This window comes from Lithobates pipiens, unplaced genomic scaffold, assembly GCF_037356315.1.
Source record: "Lithobates pipiens isolate NorthernLeopardFrog02 unplaced genomic scaffold, aLitPip1_a1.2 Scaffold_18, whole genome shotgun sequence".
NCBI lineage: Eukaryota > Metazoa > Chordata > Amphibia > Anura > Ranidae > Lithobates > Lithobates pipiens.
The window spans coordinates 553,853,898-553,866,075 of record NW_027507758.1 but is presented as its reverse complement, the minus strand read 5'-3'; the positions used below and the strand labels follow the sequence as shown (position 1 = coordinate 553,866,075).

General features: G+C 44.5%; 1 protein-coding gene across 9 annotated transcripts in view; it reads left to right on the top strand.

The window, feature by feature from the left end:
- Nucleotides 1–12,178, top strand: part of LOC143988956 (uncharacterized) — a 570,864-nt gene that overhangs the window by 273,968 nt on the left and 284,718 nt on the right. For all 9 annotated transcript variants that reach the window (XR_013276941.1, XR_013276942.1, XR_013276943.1 and 6 more), the window contains one exon: nucleotides 8,918–9,017. The gene's annotated coding sequence lies outside the window, so the exon portion shown is untranslated. The remainder of the gene's footprint in view (nucleotides 1–8,917; nucleotides 9,018–12,178) is intronic.

Here is a 12,178-nt window from a genome sequence, read left to right as displayed (position 1 = left end):
TGAGAGTAGGACATGAACGATCGTATGTTTGAGGTGTCTGGGGTAAATATCCAGGTTCAAGGAAAGAAGTGCTAAGCCGGGTTGAGAGATTACTGGTATAAGAGCTATTTCAGAGAGCAATTGGAAAATTGACTCCCAGAAAGAGGTCAGTTTGGGGCAGCTCCAAAAGGTGTGGAGCATGTCCCCTTTATTGCCACATTGTCGCCAGCACCGGTCATCATGGGGTGCACAAAATTTCGATAATCTCGTGGGAGTTCGATACCAACGTTGTGCCATTTTGATAGTAAGTTCCCAGAGATTAGAGCACTTGGTGACCTGAAAGGTGGAGTTATAAGCAGTAAGCCACTGTTCAGAGGAGTATGTGTTGCCTAAATCTGATTCCCATGCAAGCATGGAGTTGCTCTTGGTGAAAATGTTTTTTTGTCTAAGTAAGTTGTAAAAAAGGGAAATACCTCGTTTGGTGGTGGGTTGGGACGTAAAGAATTGCCCTGCAGGATGAGGGAGTGTGCAAGACCATTCCGAAGTCGTAAGTAGGTAATGTCTCGTCCGGAGATAAAGGTAAAGATCAGTATTAGGTAAATGGAATTCTGCTTGTAGGGCAGGAAAGGATTTAAGTTTGTGGTTGGAGAAGAGATCATTTATGTGGAGGATGCCTGCTTGTTGCCATTGAGTAAAGGAGATTAGGTCAATCTTGTATTGGAGAACTTGTAATGGGATTCGTAAGGCGGTTTTGGTAGGGTATGGTTGGCTGAGGAGTATACATTTTTTCCAAACTTGGGCTGTAGCAGTCATTGTAGGAGGGATATGAGAATGAGGCGATGGAGACCTAGGATTAGATAAAAGCCATGCAGATAGATTCTTACTATGAACATAAGAAGCTTCGATTTGTCCCCATTCTGTAGATGGGGAGGATGAGAACCAGTCTTTAGTCTGGGTCAGAATTGATGCCATATAATAGTCCTGAAAGTCAACATATCCAGCCCCCCCAGCCTTTCGGTGTTTGATTAATTTTGTGTGTGCGCTTCTACTTTTTTTACCCTGCCACATATATGAGGACAGGAGGGACTGCAGGGACCTAAAATAGTGAGCGGGAATGGGTATAGGCAAGGTCCGGAACAGGTACAATATTTGGGGGAGGTGTAACATTTTAAAGGCCGCTAGTCGCCCCATCCAGGACAGTTCGAGAGACGCCATCTTGCGCAGATCTTCCTGCAATCTGGCTTTAAAGGGAATAAAATTATGCGTAAAAAGTTCTGCAGTTGTTTTGGTCAGTTGGACGCCCAGGTAAGTTATACTTTTATCGGCCCAAGTAAATGGTGTTTGTTGTTGTATAAGCAAACTAGTAGTTGAGTCTACTCCTAAATTCAAAATGCAGGATTTGGTGTCATTAACTTTGTAGTAGGATACCTTGCTGAAGGAGGCTAGCGTCTCTCGGACCGCCGGGAGGGAGGTGAGGGGATCAGATAATATGAGGATTACATCGTCCGCAAATAAGCTAATTTTATGTGATCTGTCTCCTACGTTGATACCCTTGATTAGAGGATTAGTGCGAATCGATTGTGCCAATGGTTCCATAATTAAGTTGAATATTATGGGGGATAGGGGGCAGCCTTGTCTGGTGCCATTGGATATGGCAAATGGGGAGGATAGAGCTGCAGCAGAGTATACTTGGGCTGAAGGGGAAGAATATAATGCCATAATAGCGTTGTAAATTGGACCCTGAAAACCAAATTTGTGTAAGGTGGAAGACAGGTACCCCCAATGCACTCTGTCGAACACTTTTTCAGCGTCTAGGGACAAGAGTACAGAGGGGGTACCTGAGCTCCCGGCATGATGGATGATGTCAATCATCCTTCTAGTGGCATCAGAGGATTGACGGCCTGTTGTGAAACCAGATTGGTCTTTTTGTATAAGAGTGGGAATGATGTGAAGTAGTCGATTGGCCAATAATTTGGCATAAATTTTTACATCCACGTTTAATAAGGATATAGGGCGAAAATTTTGGGGGACATTTGGCGCTTTACCAGGTTTTGGGAGTGTGACTACTATTGCGTTTAGCATCTCAGGTGGGAAGGAGGAAGAGGAGACAGCGGAGTCGTAGACTGCGCAAAGTGTGGGAGTCAGGAGGTGTTGAAAGGTTTTGTAATATTCACCATTGAGACCATCTGGTCCCGGGGATTTATGATTTGGAAGCTTGTTGATAGCCTTCAGTGTTTCAGGAACTGTGAAAGGGGCATTAAGAGAATCTAGTTGTTCCTGTGAGACGGAAGGCAATTTGATTCGTTCTAGGAATGTATTTATTACCTCCTGTGTTGGTTGAGGTGTTTGATTATCCTCCCTAAGATTGTATAAATCCTTGTAGTAGGTTCCGAACGCATTCGCTATATCGTGAGGTTTCAGGAGTTTTTGTTTGGAATGAGGATGAATCAAAAACGGAATTTTGGATTTAGTTTTGTACCCTTTTATTCGCAAGGCCAATAATTTCCCCGCCTTATTACCCGTGGAATACGTAGTCGCTTTAAGTTTGGTAAGTGTCTTCCCATATGATTCTAGGAGAAGTGAGCGTAGTTCGTGGCGTAGCTTAAAAATTTGCGTTTGAAGTGCAGGGGAGGGGTTCTGTTTATTTTGGGAGTCAAGGGATTCAATGGCGGTCGTGAGTTGGTCAAGTTTCAATGATCTCCGTTTTTTTTCCCTAGCTGCCAATTGGAGAAAGATCCCTCTAATAACAGCCTTGTGGGTTCTCCACACCAGCACCGGGTCAGACACCGATTGGGAGTTAATAGAGAAGAATTCCTCTAAATTTTGTTTAAGAGAATTTGCAGTGTGTGGATTATGAAGAAGGTAGTTGTTTGTTCTCGAAAGATAGGAGTTAGGCACACGTAGCTTAGAATTGATAGTGATGCTGATGGGGGCGTGGTCTGACCAGGTGGTGGCGTGGATCTCTGAAGCCGACACTTGTTGTAATAAACATTTATCAGTAATAAACAGATCTATTCGCGAGTAGGTGTTGTGACGCGGTGATAAGTACGTATAGTCGCGTTCAGTCGCGTGACAACACCTCCACACGTCGAACATTTCATTAGAATACAGGAAACTACTCAATGGTGAAGTAATTCTTTTGGTCCCGGCGGAAGAGTCAATACTATAATCTGGTACGATGTTAAAGTCTCCACACCATATAAGGTTACCCTGTTTGCAAGAATTCACTTTCTCCAGAAGGTCCCTTAGAAAGGACATCTGGCGATAATTCGGTGCGTACAACGAAACTAACGTATATTGGACGTTGTCTATTGTGCAGACCAGAATAATGTATCTTCCTTCTGTGTCGGTAATGCAGTTCTGTAGCTGGAAAAGGACAGTGTCCCGAACAGCAATCGTTACACCTCGTTGCTTTTTAGAATAGAAGGCTTGGAAGATATGAGGAAATGCTTTGTGCTGGCAGCGGGGTGGGGAATCTCTCATAAAATGCGTTTCCTGGACACAGAGCAGATCGCATTTGAGTGACAAAGCCGTTTTCCACAGTGATGTGCGTTTGGCCGGGTGGTTTAGGCCTTTTGCATTGAGAGAGACAACAGTAATTGACATTTTTAGCCCAATGGATGGAGCAGAACAGTTAGTAGACTTACAGTTGGGAGAAGCGAGGTGTTGTCGGCAAGGATATCTCTAACGCCAGCGGAGAGCGGATACCGGGTAAGATGATGAACAGAGGTTCCGTGGCGTTGGTCAGATATTCAAAATACGAGGTGAAGTTGCTTTGGATACTCTAGGTGATACTCTACGGGTATAAGTCACAGTTATAATGCAGAGCAACGATACAGCACGATGTGAGGCAGTGAAAATAACAAAGTAAAACAAAACAAAACAGCTTAACTTGAAATAAGAGAACCAGTATTGTAGAAAACAGGTCAGCGATGAATATCCCTAATGGGCGCTGACGTAACCAGGGGGAAAGTTCGGGCTCTAGAATCAATGAAGGAAACGGTCAGCCGAACCGGATTCTGAAGGTAGCTCTACTTGAGACACGGAGAATTATACTTCGCATAGCATCAAATCAGCTGTGGGTGATGGTTTCTGCGGGCAGATCCCCGATGAGATCCCCGATGAGGGGAAACACCTCCCCTGGGTGGTGGAGGATGGCCAGCCGGCGCCTCCGGGCCAATGCCCCATGACTGTAGAAGTTTCGTGCCACCTTCCACCGTAGAGATGGAATGAGGAATACCGTTGTGTAGGACTAGAACAGTGGCGGGGTGGCGCCATTTATAGGCGATTTTATGGTTAAAAAGAGCTTTAGTAATGGATTTCAACTGTCTGCGTAGTTGAAGAGTGTGCTGGGAGAGGTCCGCAAAAAGTTGAATCTCTGAATAAGGGGCTGGCAGGGTGTTGAGGGTTCTAGCTTTAGAAAGGATTTGTTCCTTCGCTTGGTAAAAGTGGATCCTTAGTAATACATCTCTGGGAACCGTGTCCGCTAGATGGCCTGGTTTAGGGATCCGGTGTATGCGGTCTATAGTGAGTTCAATGGGCGTCAGCTCAGGTAGCATGGTAGAAAACATGGTGGTCGCAAATTTATGCAGGTCTGTGGGAGGGACCGATTCCGGAATACCGCGTATCTTTATGTTATTGCGGCGGGAACGATCTTCAAGGTCTGCGATTTTGGATTTGATCCAATCAGTATCATCTTTCTGGGCCATACATGAGTCAACCAAGTCGTTAACAGTAATCGTGCACTCCTCCATTTTCTCTTCCATATACTGCACCCTGTCCCCCATCTGCCTCATATCAGTGGTAAACTTGTGGATCAGTGATGATAGGTTGGTCATGAGGGATGATTGTAAAGAGAGGAGCATGTCCTTCATCGTGGTGTCAAGGACCGGCTGGCCTGAGGTGGGGAAGGCCGCAATGGAGGATTGCAGGGATGAGATGGCGTGTGAGTTATGCAGTTCTGTACTAACTGTGGCCTGGGCCTTGTCCGCTGTATCCAGGCGCATCCGCGCTTTTACTGGGCTTCTGGAGGATGGAGATGCTGGAGGTGAGCGGGCGGATGGGCATGGAGATGTTTCCCCGTCTGGATCTCCAGGATCGCAGCTAGGCAGGTCTGTGTACGCTGAGGCCTGGCGTGCGGCGGTCCCGCCGGCGCCATCTTGACTAGGCCTCTCGCGCAGGAAGGAGAGAGCTGTAAGCTTTTGGAGGTTCTTTTCCTCCTTTCGTTTGCGGGACATCGCTGCGTGTCGGTCCGGAACCTCTCCGGGGTGGGATGCCGGTTCGCCGGGTGTCGCTGGGGTCCGTGTCGCTGTGAATGTCCGGCCGGCCGACGGGAGCTCCAGGCTTAGGCTGCCATCTCGCTCGCGCGCAAGCCACGCCCCCCTATATTTATATTTATTAACCACATGCCCTCTGGAATCTATGATTTACTCCCCTTCATGACCAGATCATGTTTTGCAATACGGCACTGCACTACTTATTTTAACTGACAATTGCGTGGTCATGCAACACTGTATGCAAATAAAATGTATGTCTTTTTTTGCCACATAAATAGAGCTTTCTTTTGGTGGGATTTGATCAACTCTGCAGTTTTACATTTTTTTGCACTATATACAAAAAGAGACTAAATGAAGGAAAACAGCAGAGCTTCCTCTCATTTCAGAGCTTCCCCTTAAATCTAGAACAAGTGGACTTGCAGGGCACAGTATATTTGCCGTTAATAAATCAACCTCATTGTGTCTACAATAAAATTTCTGCCTGCTCTTATTTTTTTTTAAAGAGAAGTTCCAGCCTGTATAAATAAAAAAAAATGAAAAGTCAGGAACAGGGTTGCCATCCTCCTACAGTATTTTTTACTGACAAAACATGGAAAATTTACTGGCGGAGCACATTTTTTACTGGCATAAGAAATTACAGAACTCCTATTGAAAACTAAAACAGTGCATATTTGAACAGTATAAACATATATGAAAACACTGACAATACCTATACCAAAGTCATTTGTTTGATTTACACTTATAAAGTCAACACAGCATGAAAATATCAGCCCCTGATATATAGGCCTCTTTCACGCGACTGATACGCTCAAGTCCGCCTTTTTTCAGGTGGACCTGAACGGATGCTCCATAGAGGTCTATGGAGCGTCGGATGTCAGCGGTGACATGTCCGCTGACGTCCGACCCGCTCCGATCCGAAAAAGTCTGAGGATCGGATCGGGTGACGATGGACTCTGCGGTCCGTCCTCATCCGATCCCCTATAGGGGAGAGCGGTGCTCGGACAGGTCCGTCCCTGCACGGTGTGCAGAGACAAACCTGTCCTCTGCCTGCTCAGTGGGGATCGACAGAGCGATCCCCGCTGAGCAAGCGGATGTCCACGGGGCAGATCAGCGCGGATCCTTTCCGTGTGAAAGAGCCGTTACTGGTAGTTATAAAAAAATCACAGATTTTTACAAACTGTCAGTAAATTTACTATTAACCACTTCCCAACTGGCGCATGCTGATGTACTTTGGCAGAATGGCATGGATGGGCAAATGGGCATACCTGTACGTCCCTTTAAATTTGGGGCCACGCCATCATGTGCATGCCGCCATCGCGTGCATGCTGGCTGAGACCTCTGTGAGTCGGATCACAAGTCCCGTGGACTCGATCACCGCGGGGATACCCGCGATAGTCTCACGGGAAGGAAGAACTGGGAGATGCTAATGTAAACAGGCATCTACCTGTTCTGCCTAGTGATCGGGAGGAGTGATCAGTGACGTGTCACACACAGCCACACCGCCCCACAGTTAGAAACTCGCCCCAGGACGCACTTAACCTCTACACTGCCACCTAGCTATTAACCCCTTCACTGTCAGTGTCATTTAGACAGGAATCAGTGCATTTGTATAGCACTGATTGCTGTATAAATGACAATGGTGTCAAAAATGTCCAATGTGTCTGCTGTAATGTCACAGTCACGATAAAAATCGCTGATCCCCGCCATTACTAGTAAACAAAAAAAAAATTATTTAAAAAAATGCCACAAAACTGTCCCCTATTTTGTAAACGCTATAACTTTTGCGCAAACCAATTAGTTAACACTTATTGTGATTTTCTTTATCAAAAATATGTAGAAGAATACATATTGGCCTAAACTGAGGAAAAAAAATATTTTTTATATTATAACAAAATGTAAAATATAATGCTTTTTTTTCAAAATTGTTGCTCTTTTTTTGTTTATAGCGCAAAAAATAAAAACCACAGAGGTGATCAAATACCACCAAAAGAAATCTCTATTTGTGGGGAAAAAAGGACGTCAATTTTGTTTGGGAGCCATGTCGCACGACCGCACAATTGTCAGTTAAAGAGACGCAGTGTCGAATCGCAAAAAGTGGTCTGGGGCTTAAGTGGTTAACATTCATGAGCTACACTATTTGTAGCTCCTTACCTGTAGTGGTATCCCGTGATGTCGGCACCCCTAGCCGATTTGTCCATCAGCTTTGGGTGCAGGAGCGGCATCCTTATAAGGGAAATAGGAAGTGTAGCCCTGCGGCTTCCCAGCCTGTTTCCTACTGTGCATGTGTGAGTTGCGCTGCCCTTATTGAAAGGTCCCACTCTCTTCTAGGACTTGTGTCTCCCAGAAGACAGCAGGGGGCGTAAAATTCAGTAGATCAACGCAATCAATGTGCAGCGATCTTATCCGGGAAGAGGGAGCGGGTACCTGGTTTTGACAAAAAGTGCCAAATATGGCAGTGGGGGTGGGGGGGGGCTGGTGTGAACAAGCAGAGCTTCCACTTTTGGGCTGAGCTCCACTTTAGACTTCAGTTCCAGTTTTAATTTGAGTATCGCTTAGGCTGACTTCACATTTGCGTGTCTGTTGTTTCCTGTGTTCTTTTGTTATTACCTTGGACAGGTATGTTTGTCATGCGTTGACGTGTGCTGAAACTCCCATGAAAAGCTCATGAAAAGCATCAGTGGATTCAAAACTCGGAATGTTTTCAGCCAATGCGTGTCAAGGCACTGCACAGATCTGAATTGGCAGAATCCTGGCTTGTTTACACTCGTGTTGCTCTCTGAAGAGCGATCAGTATTGGATTGATCTTTGGAGGGTGTTTAACAGGTGTTGAGGAGGCATTATGTTGCCTGTTTTACCCCCTAAAAACCCCACCGCCCCATTCAGTTGATTGAGTCTCATCTGTCAGTCGCTGTTGGCCGCCATGAGCGACAGTGCGGATAAATTTGGTTGCGCCGCAGTGGAAAGCATTGTGGCCATATGTACACCCCAATCCATTGCCTTTGCAGGTAGTAACGCTGCTCAGGTGTGTGTGTTTACAGTCCCCTAAATTCAAAGTGTAAATTTGCATTGCAAGCAGGGGGAAATAGTCCCCATCAACTCAAAACAACATGTCCATCTAAAGTCTAGAACACACTACTCATTTTTTCTTTCAGGGCTGAACAAAAAAAAACTGACAGCTCCAGAGGAGCCGATGTACTAACTAAGAGATGTTAGTACAGCTATCTCCCCTACTGTGCTATTGTGTTCTGACAGGGGGGACTGCCATGTCCCTTTAATAGAAGCTGGCCGCCTTCTGTTGGCTGCAGCACACGGGCAGAGCGTCTGGCGGTTTCTAGTGGACCAAGCGATGCTGCCCACCATTCAGCCCATGTGTACGGGCATTAGACTCTTCTGTCTTACAGGGTGATGGTATATTATTATTATTATTATAATTATTATTATAATACATATTATTATATATATTTATATATATGAGATCTTGTACAATATATATAGTACATGATCTCACTGCAGAGTTGTCACGTTATAGGAAGTAGAAAAATATATGATCAATTGACAGGATCAACAGGTAACAGAAATACAATATATTGTCAAAAGTATTGTGACAGCTGCCTTTACACGCACATTAACTTGTTTTTTTTTTGTTTTGTTTTTTCAAATAGCAATTTTTATTAGTCGTCATTGATTTTCAACAAAGGTAAAAAGCGTAACGTGAACGTACATGAACAAAAGCAAAATGTACACGACGGAAGTCCATTTAAGGTAGGAGCAAAATACAACAACCATAGTCATTGATACTACCGAAAATGTTACCGCACATCAACTTTAATGGCCTCCCAGTCTAAGGCTGGATTCACACCTACGCATTTTTATGTGCTTTTCGCATTTTGCTGATTTGCACTACAGATCGTGTTCCATAGGAAACCATGTTATTTGGACTCTAGGGCAAATCTGCAAAATGCAAAAAGCACTAAAACTGTATAGGTGTGAATCCAGCCTTAGTCTGCAGGGTTCAGTATTGGGTTGGCCCACCCTTTGCAGTTATAACAGCTTCAACTCTTCTGGGAAGGCTGTCCACAAGGTTTAGGTGTGTGTCTATGGAAATGTTGGACCATTCTTCCAGAAGTGCGTTTGTGAGGTCAGGCACTGATGTTGGACGAGAAGGCTTGGAGTGCAGTCTCACCTCTAATATATCCCAAAGGTGTTCTATCGGGTTGAGGTCAGGACTCTGTGTAGTCCAGTCAAGTTCCTCCACCCCAAACTCACTCATGCATGTCTTTATGGACCTTGCTTTTTGCACTGGTCCAAATCATTTGGTAGAGGTGGGGGTTATGGTGTGGGGTTGTTTTTCAGGAGTTGGGATTGGCCTCTTAGTTCCAGTGAAGGAATCTCTTAAGGCGTGAGCATACCAAGACATTTTGGACAATTTCTGCTCCCAGCTTTGTGGGAACAGTTTGAGGATGGCCCTTTCCTGTTCCAACTTGTCTGTGCACCAGTGCGCAAACTTGACTGGCCTGCACAGAGTCCTGACCTCAACCTGATAGAACACCTTTGGGATGAATTAGAGTGGAGACTGCGAGCCAGGCCTTCTCATCCAACATCAGTGCCTGACCTCACAAATGCTCTTCTGGAAAAATGGTCAAACATTCCCATAGACACACTTCTAAACCTTGTGCTCAGCCTTCCCAGAAGACTTGAAGCTGTTATAGCTGCAAAGGGTGGGCAATGCAATACTGAACCCTACGGACTAAGACTGGGATGTCATTAAATGTCATGTGTGTGTAAAGGCAGGCGCCCCAATGCCTTTACACACAGTTTATTCTGGGAACTCAGAAACAAATGCTGTTAATTCTGGAAATAGACGGCATCATGTATAGCATTTTTTATTTCAGTCATAGTTTCATTCATAGCTTTTACAAAGAAAACATTCTGACTGGGTTCTCTCTCCCTAACGAGCATACGTGTCATCACTCCATTAATTCCTATAGATGATCTGTACAGTACTCTTGGTAGCCACCAGTCACCCAGCAGAGTAGGAATCAGGGTGGATATAAATAAATGATTTTTTTTTTATCTGATTTTTTTTTTGATTTTTTTTATCGATTTTTTTTTTTTTTATATATATATATATATATATATATATATATATATCAATTTTTTTTTTAATAAAATGCTTTTGGGGTAAAAATCTAAAGATAATTTTCTATTTAGGATGCATTAATAATTTAGTTTATTCAGCATGAAATGGAGCTTAGTTATGTAGCATGAGGCTGTATATTCTGCAATATTTTCATTTTTTGATAAACTCATTCAATGAATCCAAGCTCTGCAAGCTGAGATAACAGGCACTGCATTGATGTATTCACAGTAACCAAGCGATAAAACAAAATTCAGGAATATTCCTTTATCCCATTATTTTGCAAATCTATGTACACTACAAACTGTATGATTGAATAGGCTCAGATATCGCTGTTTTACTAACCTGACAGCTTATTATTCTAAATAAGAAACCTTCATTTTGTTTGCAAATATTAAAGATTCTAACTATCAATAAGTCCTTACGTTTAAAGAGCACCTGTCACTTCAGATCCATTATGGAAGCACTTGTTAGCGGGCATCCATTCACCTGCTGCCACCACGTCCCTCACCTTGTTGTGTCACTGCCACATCACCAGCTGTCCCATTAAAGTGAATGGGACTGTCGGTGAGTCAACAGCGGGTCAGAGGAGGAGCCACTGCGGGACAGAGATGACAGTTGCTGTTTAACCACTTGACATCCGTGCTATGGCTGAATGACGACCACAGTGAATTCAAATCCACCCTGGTAGGAATCATCCATAGTAATGAATAGGGCCCCTGGGTGCATGCATGGTAGGAAGAGGACCTGGATGAGACACTTTCCTTGCAAAGGCTCTGTAGTGCCAATCAGGACTTACCAATGAGGACCATGGAAGTCGGAAGAATGGAAATTTACTAGGAAGACTGCAATTAATGAGATGGTTCTAAAATTGTCCTTTAAGCAGGAAGTCTGAGCAACAAATAGTTTTCTGTGTTCTTTCTTTTTTATGTATTCTTTATTAAGGCCCCAATCAAATCTGATTACGTAGATTCATGCAGATTTATCCTATTCAAATTCAATGGGTGTGTCTGAATATGCGCTGCACAAGTATTTATGTGCATTTTTCAAGCATTTCTCTGCCTAACAACTAGGCTCCTTCTCCTCCTCCTGAAGCTTATAATACATATAAAAAATGCTTCAAAAACGTGTATATATGCGTTAAAACATACCAAAAATTCACTGGCAAATCTCTGGCAAAAATACGCTCTGCTCAGGTGTGAATGCAGCCTTGATGTATAATTAAAGACTTTTTTTTTTTGGATAGTGTGGAGAGCAGGCATGTACCGGCCATCGGGACTACTGGGAGTTTCCTGGTGGGCCGATGGCTCAGTGGGCCACTCTGATGTAAGGGGGCTGGTGATGGGACACTCTGATGTAAGGGGGCTGCTGATGGGACACTCTGATGTAAGGGGGGTGCTGATGGGACACTCTGATGTAAGGGGCTGCTGATGGGACACTCTGATGTAAGGGGGCTGCTGATGGGACACTCTGATGTAAGGGGGCTGCTGATGGGACACTCTGATGTAAGGGGGCTGCTGATGGGACACTCTGATGTATGGAGGTGCTGGTAATGGGACACTCTGATGTAAGGGCTGCTGATGGGACTCTCTGATGTTAGGGAGTGCTGATGGGACACTCTGATGTAAGGGGGCTGGTGATGGGACACTCTGATGTAAGGGCTGCTGATGGGACTCTCTGATGTTAGGGGGTGCTGATGGGACACTCTGATGTAAGGGGGCTGGTAATGGGACACTCTGATGTAAGGGGGCTGGTAATGGGACACTCTGATGTAAGGGGGTGCTGA